Raw genomic sequence first — 14,880 nt, 5'->3', positions numbered from 1 at the left:
CTCTCTCTCTCTCTCTCTCACACCTCTCACTATCTTCATTTCATCTCTTTCCTTTTCCCTCTCTCTCTCTCTCTCTCTCACTTCTCACTATCTTCATCTCTTTCCTTTTCCCTCTCTCTCTCTCTCTCTCTCTCTCTCTCTCCTTCTTCCTCTATCTTCCTCCCTTTCTTTTTTTTCTATCACTTTTCTCTCTTTCTCTTTCTTTTCTCTGAATATATTTTATCTCTCTGGAGAGCTTTCTTTTTGGGGAACCGGATAGGACAGGTCTCTCTTCATCTTGGGGCGCAAGTCTAGTGTGATAGTGTGACACTCACTATAGGTATGTAACTATCAATTAATCAATCAATCAATCAATCAATCAATCAATCAATCAATCAATAAATCAAATCTCAAATTCCTTGTGGTAAAGCGGAGCTTTTTCACAACTTTTGCGGATATCACAACATTACTAAGTGCCTCCTTTGCAATCAATTCTCATATTTCAATAATCTTCAACCCCGCGTAGCGAACACGCGAAGCCCCCGGGGGGTGGAGGGGGGCGAAGCCCCCCTCCCGAGCACGAATCTAATTCTATACCTCTTTATATTCTACACTTTCCGTTTCTGTATAACCTTTACGTCTGGGAAGGAATAAAGAGCAGAGGTTTAAGATAATACGGAGAAGGAGGAAATGAGACAAAGAGAGGAAACTAAGGAAGAGAGAGAAGAGGGAGAGAGATAGAGGGACCGCGGCCTAGCGCTTACAAGGCAGACGCACTACCAACTAAGCTAAGTAGGCTGGCTTTTCTTTCTTTTACTTTATACCTAATACTTACTACTGAGGTATAGCGAAGTTTTAAAATTAATTTAAATTTCATCCAAACAGTTTGCAAAGAGGTATCACTCGGAGACGCATACATTAATTTTGCAGTTCATTGACCCCTAAAAAAAAAGGTCACTGAATTCCAAACCGTTCCCGAGATATTGACGTTTTTTAGTCCTCCCATAAGAAATACACGGGGAACACGCTTTGAGGCCAAAGATGTTCATCCATGACATTCTCCCAATCCGTGTACTGGAAATAGACGGGGTTCGAGTCCAAGATAAGTCAGATTTAAAATAATAATATATACACTCTTGAGTTAAAGGTAAAAAATGATAATACACTAGGCGAGGTTAACGCTGTTGGAGTTCTCTACCACCTAACCTAACCCAAAGAGCTCCAATATTATGTGGTCAAATTCTCAAATAAATGAGAATAAATTTCCAAGCCTCGGCCCAATGGATCATTGAAGTTAAGCAACTTTGAGCGTGTTTGGTATTCAAATTGGAGGCCACTTCGTACTTTTCCCGACCCCAATTCACGATGTGGGAATTGAGAGTTTTGAACTGACACACTGACGTTAAGTCAAGGCAGAAACAAGATGTTCATCCATGACATTCTCCCAATCCGTGTACTGGAAATAGACGGGGTTCGAGTCCAAGATAAGTCAGATTTAAAATAATAATAATATACACTCTTGAGTTAAAGGTAAAAAATAATAATACACTAGGCGAGGTTAACGCTGTTGGAGTTCTCTACCACCTAACCTAACCCAAACCAATATTAGGTATGTGGTCAACTTCTTAAATAAATGAGAATAAATTTCCAAGCCTCGGCCCAATGGATCATTGAAGTTACCTAAGCAACTTTGAGCGTGTTTGGTATTCAAATTGGAGGCCACTTCGTATTTTTCCCGGCCCCAACTCACGATGTGGGAATTGAGGGTTTTGAACAAACACATGATGTTAAGTCAAGGCAGAAACGAAACACACTACTATCACGTCACGTCACGTGAGCTCATGGGGAGTCAGAAAGACGTAGTTCAAAGTTCTACCATAATATGAGTAGTAGGTTAATTAATGATAGCCACACTGCCCTGACGTCACGTGAGCTCACGTGACGTGATAATAGTGTGTTTCTACCTTTAAAACCCCGATTGACGTTAAAACCTCTATCCTTACCTCATGTATAATGGCTGCAGCTTGTTCTGATTCCGGTTTCACTTTGAATATCTGGTTGACCAGGATGAGGAACGTGAGCTCACGTGACGTGAAACTAGTGTGTTTCTACCTTTAAAACCCCATTTGTCCTTACCTCATGAATAATGGCTGCAGCTTGTTCTGATTCCGGTTTCACTTTGAATATCTGGTTGACCAGGATGAGGAACGTGAGCTCACGTGACGTGAAACTAGTGTGTTTCTACCTTTAAAACCCCATTTGTCCTTACCTCATGAATAATGGCTGCAGCTTGTTCTGATTCCGGTTTCACTTTGAATATCTGGTTGACCAGGATGAGGAACGTGAGCTCACGTGACGTGAAACTAGTGTGTTTCTACCTTTAAAACCCCATTTGTCCTTACCTCATGAATAATGGCTGCAGCTTGTTCTGATTCCGGTTTCACTTTGAATATCTGGTTGACCAGGATGAGGAACGTGAGCTCACGTGACGTGAAACTAGTGTGTTTCTACCTTTAAAACCCCATTTGTCCTTACCTCATGAATAATGGCTGCAGCTTGTTCTGATTCCGGTTTCACTTTGAATATCTGGTTGACCAGGATGAGGAACGTGAGCTCACGTGACGTGAAACTAGTGTGTTTCTACCTTTAAAACCCCATTTGTCCTTACCTCATGAATAATGGCTGCAGCTTGTTCTGATTCCGGTTTCACTTTGAATATCTGGTTGACCAGGATGAGGAACGTGAGCTCACGTGACGTGAAACTAGTGTGTTTCTACCTTTAAAACCCCATTTGTCCTTACCTCATGAATAATGGCTGCAGCTTGTTCTGATTCCGGTTTCACTTTGAATATCTGGTTGACCAGGATGAGGAACGTGAGCTCACGTGACGTGAAACTAGTGTGTTTCTACCTTTAAAACCCCATTTGTCCTTACCTCATGAATAATGGCTGCAGCTTGTTCTGATTCCGGTTTCACTTTGAATATCTGGTTGACCAGGATGAGGAACGTGAGCTCACGTGACGTGAAACTAGTGTGTTTCTTTTTTTTGTTTTTTTTTTTTTTTTTTTTTTTTTTTTTTTTTTTTTTTTTTTTTAAGAGGTTTGACAGAGGGAACTTTAACTGCTATGGTCTTATCGTCCCGAAATCGAGGAGAGAAGGAAGACAGGATAGGAGAAAGCCAGCCGTTCCGAGAACGAACATTATCCCATCAGGATAAAATCCGCCCCGGGCGGGAATCGAACCCGCGGCCTAGCGCTTACAAGGCAGACGCACTACCAACTAAGCTAAGTAGGCTGGCTTTTCTTTCTTTTACTTTATACCTAATACTTACTACTGAGGTATAGCGAAGTTTTAAAATTAATTTAAATTTCATCCAAACAGTTTGCAAAGAGGTATCACTCGGAGACGCATACATTAATTTTGCAGTTCATTGACCCCTAAAAAAAAAGGTCACTGACCTTTAAAGAACTTTGAAGTGTAGCTAAACAAAAACACGTTATCTCTCCAGATTTTTTACCTTTCTAGGGTATCTCTTTTTATCATTCTATATCTCTTTTTAACTACCTATATTCAGTATTATCTCTTTGTACCTATATTATCTAATTCTATACCTCTTTATATTCTATACTTTCCGTTTCTGTATAACCTTTACGTCTGGGAAAGAATAAAGAGCAGAGTTTTCCCTTAAGAAGTTAAGATAATAAGGAGAAGGAGGAAATGAGACAAAGAGAGGAAACTAAGGAAGAGAGGGAAGAGGGAGAGAAATAGAGGGAGGAGAGAGAGAGATAAAGGGAGGGAGGGAGGGAGGGAGGGAGAGAGATTAAGATTATGGTGAAAGGTTAAAGGTATCGGAACAAAATACTGAAATGTTTAGTGGGTTTACGTTAGGCTACGATTCAATGGGATACGTATTTCTAGGCGGGCCAAAACGCGGAGTGGCGTAGCGTTGCGTTGTGCTAATCCTTAGGTTTGTCTCACATTGAGAGCGTAGACGCGCGGCTTTAGTAGCGCGTAGTCACCTGCAAAACCAAATCTATGAATATGATATAGCTTTTTTTGAATAATTTGTCCAGTTGGACTTCTTTATTATTACAATCTAGATACTTAAATCTAATGAGTAATATACATTTGTGACCTAAATTACCAAGTTAAATTATACTTTACTTACGTACAGAACATAAGCAGACAGGGCTGTCAGGTGGTTGCCAAACGTGGTACCACTCAGATAAGTTCATGCGGTTTCACCCGCTTTAGTCGTATGATATAGGCTCTACTGTAGACTCTTGTATCATTTTCATAGGTTTGGTTTCTGCAGGCGAATGCGCGCAGCTAAAAGTTGCGCATCTAATAAGCTACCAATGTGAGAGAAGCCTTATTCATGTTGTGCTGACCACTCATGCTTGGACCCAGACCTAGATTTGTCAGACCGACCGTCCGAGAGACCTAGGTCAAAGATTTTTTTTCCGGCACACGTCCCGGCGTCCCGGCCAGAGACTTAGGTCTGTCAGACCGTCTGACCGTGAGTGGCTGGTCTCTGGCTTTGGAGATACGGTAACGATGACGAAGCGGATTTGGCGATTATGGTCGCGGATTTGGTGATTTTGTTCGCGGATTTGGCAATTATGTTCGCGGATTCGCGTCCCGAATCGACATTTTGGATATTTGGCAAGCCCAGCTATTATACTATATTATAAATAACTTACTAAAAAGTCGATGATTCTAGCATTTTTATAGCTCACTTTTGTCATGATATTATGGAACAATGAAAGTGTTTTATAATTAAACTTAAAAATTACAAGTAACGATGACGAAGGAGAAGAAGAAGAAGAAGAAGAAGAAGAAGAAGAAGAAGAAGAAGAAGAAGAACAAGAAGAAGAACAAGAAGAAGAAGAAGAAAAACAATCATTTGACCCAAGTTGTAGAGTCAGCATGACATTTGAGATTTTTTTTTACTTTCTAATGTACCTAACCTTCTAATGTAGGTCCTTAATTGTTTTGTTATACTTAATAGGAGACAGAGAACTTTTCAATCACCTGTCTATAGGTACACAGACTTTCACAAGTCAGTCGTTCACAAGGTTTGTCTTTTGAGGTTGTTGGACATCTGTGGATCAATGTCTGAAAACAGTCTGTATTTTACTCTTCGGGCAAAGGGACTTTCTATTCCTAGGTCTCATCATCCCGAAATCGAAGATAGAAGAAGGACAAGATAGGAGAAAGCCAGGCGTTCCAAGAACGAACCTTATATATGTACGTTTGTGGGTGGGAATCGAAGCCACGACCAGTAATGTAGAAATTCACGATAAAACTACTATCGGTACTCTTGACCATTACGATAAAACTATCGATCATTACAATCATACTATCGGCCATAATGATATATAATACTATTGTCCATTACAAGTGAAGTACCCATTACTGGAGAAAATATGGCCAGCCATCACTTTCTAGTCGTTTTTCCCTCCAGTTAAAAAGAAAAGAAAAAAGTCTGGTCTGAACATCACACGACTTTCTATTACGGACCTTCCCAATCCACTATACAAGGATATATAAAATTGTATGTATACCATGGACATGGACATACAGACACAGACCATGGGCTAAAAAAGTCAGAGGGCCCCAATGTTTTCACACCTTCCCCGATGTGGACTATAATCTGTCGATTTAGAAATTTGACCCGATTCGAATAGGTCAGGGAGCCAGCCTAATCAGCTCGGAGGGTAGTGCATCTGCCTTGTAACCGCTAGGCCGCGAGTTCGATTCCCGCCCGGGCCGGATTTCATTCTAAGCAGATAATGTTTTCTCAGAACGGCTGGCTTTCTCCTATCCTGTCTTCCTTCGCTTTCGGGACGATAAGACCCTAGCAGTCACAGTTCCCTCTATCAAACCTCTTAAAAAAGCATCAAACGATCAAGGTCATTTATCTTCATAATGTGGGTAACAGAAAGTAATCCCTATTCCTCCATAATGTGGTAATAGAAAGCAATCCTATCTTCTATCCTCCATCCATAATGTAATAGAAAGTAAAAAACAGAAGCTCAAAGTTCAAAACACTACCATTCATCTTGCCATCAAATTACAGGCAAAACAACACAGGCAAAGACTTTGTGTGCTATTCTCTTTATTATTTTTCTTCATTAGATTCTCCACAGGCCAAAGGTCAGGGTTCAACTTACTCATTGCAGTCTCTGTTTATACCTACTTGTAAGGGCCTTACCTCCCAATATCTCCCTTAGGGAAGTACCTTAGTTCCCAATATTAACGGATAAATAAATAAAGTACCTACCTCCCTATACAGTCATAAATTATGTACATAGGTACCTACATACCACCAAGATACTATAACCTTTCAGATGTATCAAGAAACATGACCTGATAATCAATCTCAAGTATTGAAAAACAACACTTTTTTTACAGACAGGTAAAAAAATGGCTGAGTAAAATGGTCGAATTCTTAGAAAGGTTATAAAGTTTATAAACTTATTATTACAAATACTTGAAGTCTCTTCGTTCGATCAATTACTACAATGATGTGGTAAATTTCGGTCATCCACAGTTCAAACTTCCCTCCCTCTAAAAGACTCTCTCTCTCTCCTTAGTTCTATAAGGTTCTCTCTCCCCCATTCTTTAGGCTCCCTTGAAGAGACTCTCTCTCTTTCTCCCTACCAGACCCTTCCTCTATAAGACTTTCTCTCTCCCTCCTTCTATAAAGTTCTCTCCCTCCCTCTCTTGTGTGCTATTCTCTTTATTATTTTTCTTCATTAGATTCTCCACAGGCCAAAGGTCAGGGTTCAACTTACTCATTGCAGTCTCTGTTTACCTATAGGTACCTAACTTGTAAGTGCCTTACCTACCTCCCAATATCTCCCTTAGGGAAGTACCTTACGTCCCAATATTAACGGATGAATAAATAAAGCATCTACCTCCCTATACAGTCATAAATTATGTACATATAGGTACCTACATAAATACCACCAAGATACTATAACCTTTCAGATGTATCAAGAAACATGACCTGATAATCAATCTCAAGTATTAAAAAACAACACTTTTTTTACAGACAGGCAAAAAAATGGCTGAGTAAAATGGTCGAATTCTTAGAAAGGTTATAAAGTTTATAAACTTATAATTACAAATACTTGAAGTCTCTTCGTTCGATCAATTACTACAATCATACAATGATTTGGTAAATTTCGGTCATCCACAGTTCAAACTTCCCTCCCTCTAAGAGACTCTCTCTCTCTCTCTCTCTCTCTCTCCTTAGTTCTATAAGGTTCTCTCTCCCCCCCATTCTTTAGGCTCCCTTGCAGAGACTCTCTCTCTCTTTCTCCCTACCAGACCCTTCCTCTATAACACTTTCTCTCTCCCTCCCTCTCTTTCTCTCTCTCTCGTGGTCAGCAAAGGTGGAAGGGAGACCACAAACACGCCTCCTAGTCCAAACTATTGTCTTAAACGCGAACAATATACTAAACACCACTACCATCGCCAAAACAGAAGCAGTTGGAGTATTTAACGAAGAAAGTAAAAACGAAAAGGAAAGAAGAAGAAGAAGGAGGAAGGAAAGGAGGAAGGAAAGGAGGAAGGAGAAGAGGAAGAAAGAGGGGGAGGAGAAGAAGAAGGAACGATAAAGAAAAACGCTGTGGTAAAAAATGTGAAGAAGAAATAAAGAGGAAATAGACAGGGGGGGAAAGAAAGAGAGGAAAGGATAGAGGGAAAGAAAGCAGACAGAGAGAGGGAGGGTGGAAAAGAGAAAGTATGGATAAATAAAGAAAGAGAGCGGATACTAACAAAAAAGATTGTTGCCGTGCCTGACATGTAGCCTCCCCCGTAGATCCAAACTAGAACAGGCGCCTGCAATCAAATATTTGGACAAGTGAGAAATTTCGCAGTCAACCTAAGGCGAGCCACTGTCACTATCAGGTAGACCTGACAGGTACCGCTGATCAGGTCCGCCTGTCAGGCCTACCTTGTTGTTAGATACTTAATGTGTGTGGTCAATGCTCATCAGGTATCAGGTGAACCTGACAGGCGGACCTGATCCGGTTTATTTGTTATAGGTGTACCTGAGTTGCTGGCCCAAGTCGTATTTGCCTTTCGGAATCTTAGACGATAACCATTCTTCTGAAGCTCTTTCTCTCCCTCTCTCTCACACACTCATTCTCACTCACTCACACTCATACACACTTGCTGGGCCAAGTCGTATTTGCCTTTCGGAATCTTAGACGATAACCATTCTTCTGAAGCTCTTTCTCTCCCTCTCTCTCACACACTCTCATTCTCACTCACTCACTCTCATACACACTTTCTCTCTCCTTCCTTCTCTCTCTCTAATTCTCTCATTCAATCACTCCCTCCCACAAACACGCCTCCTAGTCCAAACTATTGTCTTAAACGCGAACAATATACTAAACACCACTACCATCGCCAAAACAGAAGCAGTTGGGGTATTTAACGAAGAAAGTAAAAACGAAAAGGAAAGAAGAAGGAAAGGAGGAAGGAGAAGAGGAAGAAAGAGGAGGAGAAGAAGAAGAAGGAACGATACAGAAAAACGCTGTGGTAAAAAATGTGAAGAAGAAATAAAGAGGAAATAGACAGGGGAGAAAGAAAGAGAGGAAAGGATAGAGGGAAAGAAAGCAGACAGAGAGAGAGAGGGAGAGAGCAGAGAGAGAGAGGGAGGGTGGAAAAGAAAGTATGGATAAATAAAAAAAGAGAGCGGATACTAACAAAAAGGATGAAGAAATAGAAAAGGAAATAGAGAGAGAGGAAAAGAGAGAGAACCATACACACAAGTGTAAAGAGAAGGAGAAGGACACGAGGTACATCAGAAATGGAGGGAGGGAGAGAGAGAGAGAAAGAGGGAAAGAGAGAGAGAGAAGAAACAAAACACACTACTATCACGTCACGTCATGTGAGCTCATGGGGAGTCAGAAATATGTGGTTCAAAGTTCTACCATAATATGAGTAGTAGGTAGTTAAGGTACCTAGTAGGTGATTTGTTTCATGGTAGCCACCCTGCCCTGACGTCACGTGAGCTCACGTGACATGATAGTAGTGTGTTTCTACCTTTAAAACCCCCATTGACGTTAAGTTGTAACCTCTGTCCTTACCTCATGAATAATGGCTGCAGCTTGTTCTGATTCCGGTTTCACTTTGAATATCTGGTTGACCGGGATGAGGAACGTGAGCTCACGTGACGTGATAGTAGTGTGTTTCTACCTTTAAAACCCCATTTGTCCTTACCTCATGAATAATGGCTGCAGCTTGTTCTGATTCCGGTTTCACTTTGAATATCTGGTTGACCAGAATAAGGAACTTTTCTCTAGGCAAAGTACTCGGACCGTCCTTCTCGAAGTAGTCTATGAAATCGTACAGCAAGAAGTATGTCCCTGTGAACCGAACGAAGCGAAATATTGATTTTAGACATTTTTTATTTATTTATATAATGGGTTTGACAGAGGAAACTGTAACTGCTAAGGTCTTATCGTCCGAGGAACGTGAGAGACAGAGAAAGGGGGAAAGGGGACGTAGCACGAGGTGAAGTGGAAAAGCAAGAGGGGAGTAAAGGGGAAAGAGAATAGAGAGAGAGAAAGATGTGTGAAGAGGAGGGTAGGAGGGAGAAAAAAAGGTAGGTAATTGGGTCATACTGCCGGGCGAATACTTTTTTTCAGACATTCTAGAGAGAGAGAAGAGGAGAGGAACGTGAGAGACAGAGAAAGGGGGAAAGGGGACGTAGCACGAGGTGAAGTGGAAAAGCGAGAGGGGAGTAAAGGGGGAAGAGAAGAGAGAGAGAGATGTGTGAAGAGGAGGGTAGGAGGGAGAAAAAAAGGTAGGTAATTGGGTCATACTGCCGGGCGAATACTTTTTTTTCCGAAACATATCTTCACGTTTACAGATTTCACAAAAGCGTTTGATGGCTTTGTGCATGTTTTTCGTCTGAAAAATGTTTATTTCGTCGACACGGATTTTATTTTTTCGTCCAAAAAGTTTGTTGTTGATGTTCGAAAGGTAAAACACGAGGAAATTGGATTCGTAGAGGAAAGGCAGGGAGATGACGAATTCGGGGTCTTCCACAAGGAACCACCTGTGGGCCATTGCGTTTTTTGCGTTGCGGGAAATATCTGCAGGCGCCAAAGAGGAATGAAATTTTTTGCCAAAGAGAAATGAAATGTTTGAAAAACGCGATGGAAGAGCGTAAAGTTTCATCAAAGTTTAAGATGCTTGTCTTTGGATGAGGGAGATATGGAGAGGTGGAGATGGAAAGGTTACTCCGTTTCATTTTGGTGGTTGGAATTTTCTTTCGTTCTTTTATTCAGGAGAAGGTTCTTTTGCTATTTCTTTATTTATTAACTTTAAAAGATAGTAGGAGAGTAAAAAATGGGAGTGAAACATTTCTAGTTTCTCGTCCTACTAGTTCTTTATGTTTACCTAGTTGCTCTTTTATTCCACAAGGACAGAATGTGCTGTTACTGTCTCCATATCCGAAGAAGCTATGTAATACCTATTTATTATGAAGAAAACGTACCCATTTTCATCAACAGTTCCAATAAACACACGTGTGAACATCCGAATATCATGGAGTGACATGGACGAAATCAAAATAAATTCATTCCTTATTTGTCATATTAACTACCTATAACCCTTTTCATTAACCAGTCAAGACTGACTCATGTCGTATTAGTGCAAATCTGCAAATCAGTAGGATTGTCCAATTAAAAGAATTTTGAAAATCATGACGGAACATTTTTTCCCCAATTCTTTTTCGTCACCTTTGGCTCTGCAAGTTCTCTATGAATAATCCTGTCTGAATTATGCTGCCGTGCTAAGCGAAAACGCCGTAATGTCAAAAAAGTCAAAAAAACCCTACTTTCGGGAAATCGAGTTTAAAGATTTCAATCTATACGGCAAACATACGTTTTTGACATACGGCAAAACGTTTTAGTGGTTTTTAAGGGGTTTAGGATAAAGAAAAAAAATATAGGATCAAAATTTAGGATCATAGGAACCATTTGGCACCAAAAACCAAAAATCGATGAACTTTGAACAATCACGTATGAACAGTATGAACATTGATTCATTGAACAATCACGTAGGTAGTAGGTGGGATTGTGGAATTGGAATGTGGACCTAAATAATATCAAGCAACATGTCGATCACTTGAAACGTGATCACCTCAAATCAATTTACACAATGACAACAAATGCTAAAGCTAGGTACCAAAATGTCCAAAATAGGTACTTTGATCTCACCGAGGTGAGGTACATATGGTACCAGTATGTACATACTTTGAATGTATTCCAGTCGATGGCAATCAACTTCAGCATCTCTTATCCCCTCTACAGTCATAATCAATCTGATAGGTATGTAAATAATAATAAACAGATGACGAATTCGGGGTCTTCCACAAGGAACCACCTGTGGGCCATTGCGTTTTTTTGCGTTGCGGGAAATATCTGCAGGCGCCAAAGGGAATGAAATTTTTTGCCAAAGAGAAATGAAATGTTTGAAAAACGCGATAGAAGAGCGTAAAGTTTCATCAAAGTTTAAGATGCTTGTCTTTGGATGAGGGAGATATGGATTATGGAGAGGTGGAGATGGAAAGGTTACTCCGTTTCATTTTCGTGGTTGGAATTTTCTTTCGTTCTTTTATTCAGGAGGAGATTCCTCTGCTATTTCTTTATTTATTAACTTTAAAAGATAGTAGGAGAGTAAAAAAGTAAAAATGGAAGTGAAACATTTCTACGTAGTTTCTCGTCCTACTAGTTCTTTATATTTACCTAGTTGCTCTTCTATTCTACAAGGACAGAATGTGCTGTTACTGTCTCCATATCCGAAGAAGCTATGTAATACCTTAATACCTATTTATTATGAAGAAAACGTAGGTACCCATTCTCATTAATTTTAATATCCCATTTTCATCAACAGTTCCAATAAACACACGTGTGAACTTCCGAATATCATGGAGTGACATGGACGAAATCAAAATAAATTCATTCCTTATTTGGCATAATATTAACTATAACCCCTTTTCATTAACCAGTCAAACTGACTCATGTCGTATTAGTGCAAATCTGCAAATCAGTAGGATTGTCCAATTAAAAGAATTTTGAAAATCATGACGGAACATTTTTTTCCCAATTCTTTTTCGTCACCTTTGGCTCTGCAAGTTCTCTATGAATAATTCTGTCTGAACTATGAACATTGAATAATCACGTATAGGTATATAGTAGGTGGGATTGTGGAATTGGAATGTGGACCCTAAATAATATCAAGCAACATGTCGATCACTTGAAACGTGATCACGTCAAATCAATTTACACAATGACAACAAATGCAAAAGCTACCAAAATGTCCAAAATACTTTGATCTCACCGAGGTGAGGTACATATGGTACCAGTATGTACATACTTTGAATGTATTCCAGTCGATGCCAATCAACTTCAGCATCTCTTATCCCCTCTACAGTCATAATCAATCTGAAAGGTATGTAAATAATAATAAATAATCTGTTAATAGGCAATCTGGATCCCTTACCTTCGTCCTGATTACTCCCGATGATGATCTCCGTGAGATTATCATCCTTGCTCATATCCTCTATCATGGCCAGAGGATGTTTGGGTACCAGTTCTCCATCAATAGTAGGCGCGGACGTGAACCCCAATATCGCAGTATAGGAGTTCCACTGCATGCTAGAGATGGTCTTAGAGTCGACCGCGCCCAGACATGACATAACACGCTCTGGGTTGTCCTCTAGGTTGGTCGTGCCGTTACAACCAACGTCGTCCAGGAGTTTGCGCGCGATTTCGACGGCGCGCTCGGCCGTCATGTAAGACCAGGGCGCGTTGAGAGTGCCTGACTGCATGATGCCGCGCTTGAACAGGTGGCGCGTCAGAGGGGAGAGGCCAGACATGACATAACACGCTCTGGGTTGTCCTCTAGGTTGGTCGTGCCGTTACAACCAACGTCGTCCAGGAGTTTGCGCGCGATTTCAACGGCGCGCTCGGCCGTCATGTAAGACCAGGGTGCGTTGAGAGTGCCTGACTGCATGATGCCGCGCTTGAACAGGTGGCGCGTCAGAGGGGAGAGAAGGTGGATGCTCACCTGATGAAGAAGGTGGATAGGAACACAAAGTAGGTAAGTAGATGTAAAGATTATGATAGGGTTTCCCCGACGGAACTTCTTTTGCATTACTTCATTAAAAGACTGCTTTTAAATTAGACCATGCCTGAGAACGGAAAAGTTCTGTTATAAAAGTTCCAAATTGGCCGCGAATCACACCTCTGGTTAGAGGAGCCAATGCTCTTAACCACTCGGCCACAAAATTTAGAACAAGGGATAGACCTAGCTAAACAACTGGTTAAATCTGGGATATTTCTAGCTTTCGCCTATGATTCCAATGCGTCCATCGATCTACATAAACTTGGCGTTACAAAGTTCTACTTACTGAAGCAGCCCCTGCAGATTCTCCAAACAGGGTGATCAGAGTGGAACAAAATAATAATCGAGTGGACTCGAGTGAAGTCAAACTCGAGTCCACTCGAGTAAAATCATTCACTCGGCCCATCACTACTCACCAGTTGTCGCTTCGTATCGTGTTCGCCGGTCTTGTGTCGAATTCTCAATCGTTGAGGCGCCCAAATGTTCAGATACAGACAGTCTTCGCTCAAATTCGTATTGGGATTCCACATCTCCTCGCCCTCAAATCCAGGAAAATACTCGTACTTCTCCTGATAACAACTGTTTGGTAACTTGGTGGCATCTATGAACCCTGGCCATCTACCTATGGGCACTGGTTTCTTAAACCTAGGGGACAGAAGAAGGAGAGATTGATGTTTTAGGGAAAGGGGTTAATATTGTAACAATGACGTCACTATCACTTACCTTTCAGATAGAGAAATCCGAATGCTCCCACCCTGTATTGAATAGATACAACAATGACGTCACTGGTGCCTGCTACAATATCAGCATTGTAAATATCCAGTGTTGCCGTGCCAGAGGATGTTTGGGTACCAGTTCTCCATCAATAGTAGGCGCGGACGTGAACCCCAATATCGCAGTATAGGAGTTCCACTGCATGCTGGAGATGGTCTTAGAATCGACCGCGCCCAGACATGACATGACACGCTCTGGGTTGTCCTCTAGGTTGGTTTGTGGATCAATGTCTGAAAACAGTCTGTATTTTACTCTTCGGGCAAAGGGACTTTCTATTCCTAGGTCTCATCATCCCGAAATCGAAGGTAGAAGAAGGACAAGATAGGAGAAAGCCAGGCGTTCCAAGAACGAACCTTATATATGTACGTTTGTGGGTGGGAATCGAAGCCACGACCAGTAATGTAGAAATTCACGATAAAACTACTATCGGTACTCTTGACCATGACGACACCGAAGCGAATACAATAGTCCGTCCCTTATACCTTTTTTATTACTATTGTAATAATAAAGGAAGGACGGACTAAAAAGTACCACTACTAACAGTACTACTTCCATGGTTTGCTAAACTTCAACGGTACTTTTTATCCGGGAGATAGACATGGCAATGGCACCTACATATTATCTCAGGGTTTAAACCCTTTGGACGCCCAGAAACAAATAGTATAATATGGCCAGCCATCACTTTCTAGTCGTTTTTCCCTCCAGTTAAAAAGAAAAGAAAAAAGTCTGGTCTGAACATCACACGACTTTCTATGACGGACCTTCCCAATCCACTATACAAGGATATATAAAATTGTATACCATAGACGTACAGACCAATACAGACCATGGTTAATGAATTTATTTAATTTTGACATCCCTTGTAAATACTATTTTACATAGGTTATTTATGAAATTGGATACTTACGAGTTGGTTATTTATCCCGACTCGGAGTTTCGTCTACCTATTTCATGGACGCCCAGAAACAAATA

The 14,880-nt window shown here is 40.9% G+C and overlaps 1 pseudogene; it reads right to left on the bottom strand.

The window, feature by feature from the left end:
• Positions 1–1,381: 1,381 nt before the first annotated feature.
• Positions 1,382–14,737, bottom strand: LOC103519547 (annotated as a pseudogene).
• Positions 14,738–14,880: the final 143 nt, after the last annotated feature.

This window comes from Diaphorina citri, unplaced genomic scaffold (genome assembly GCF_000475195.1).
Source record: "Diaphorina citri unplaced genomic scaffold, Diaci psyllid genome assembly version 1.1 scaffold2788, whole genome shotgun sequence".
Taxonomy (NCBI): Eukaryota; Metazoa; Arthropoda; class Insecta; order Hemiptera; family Psyllidae; genus Diaphorina; species Diaphorina citri.
Note: the sequence above shows the minus strand (reverse complement) of the source record. Positions and strands in the feature narration are given on the sequence as shown.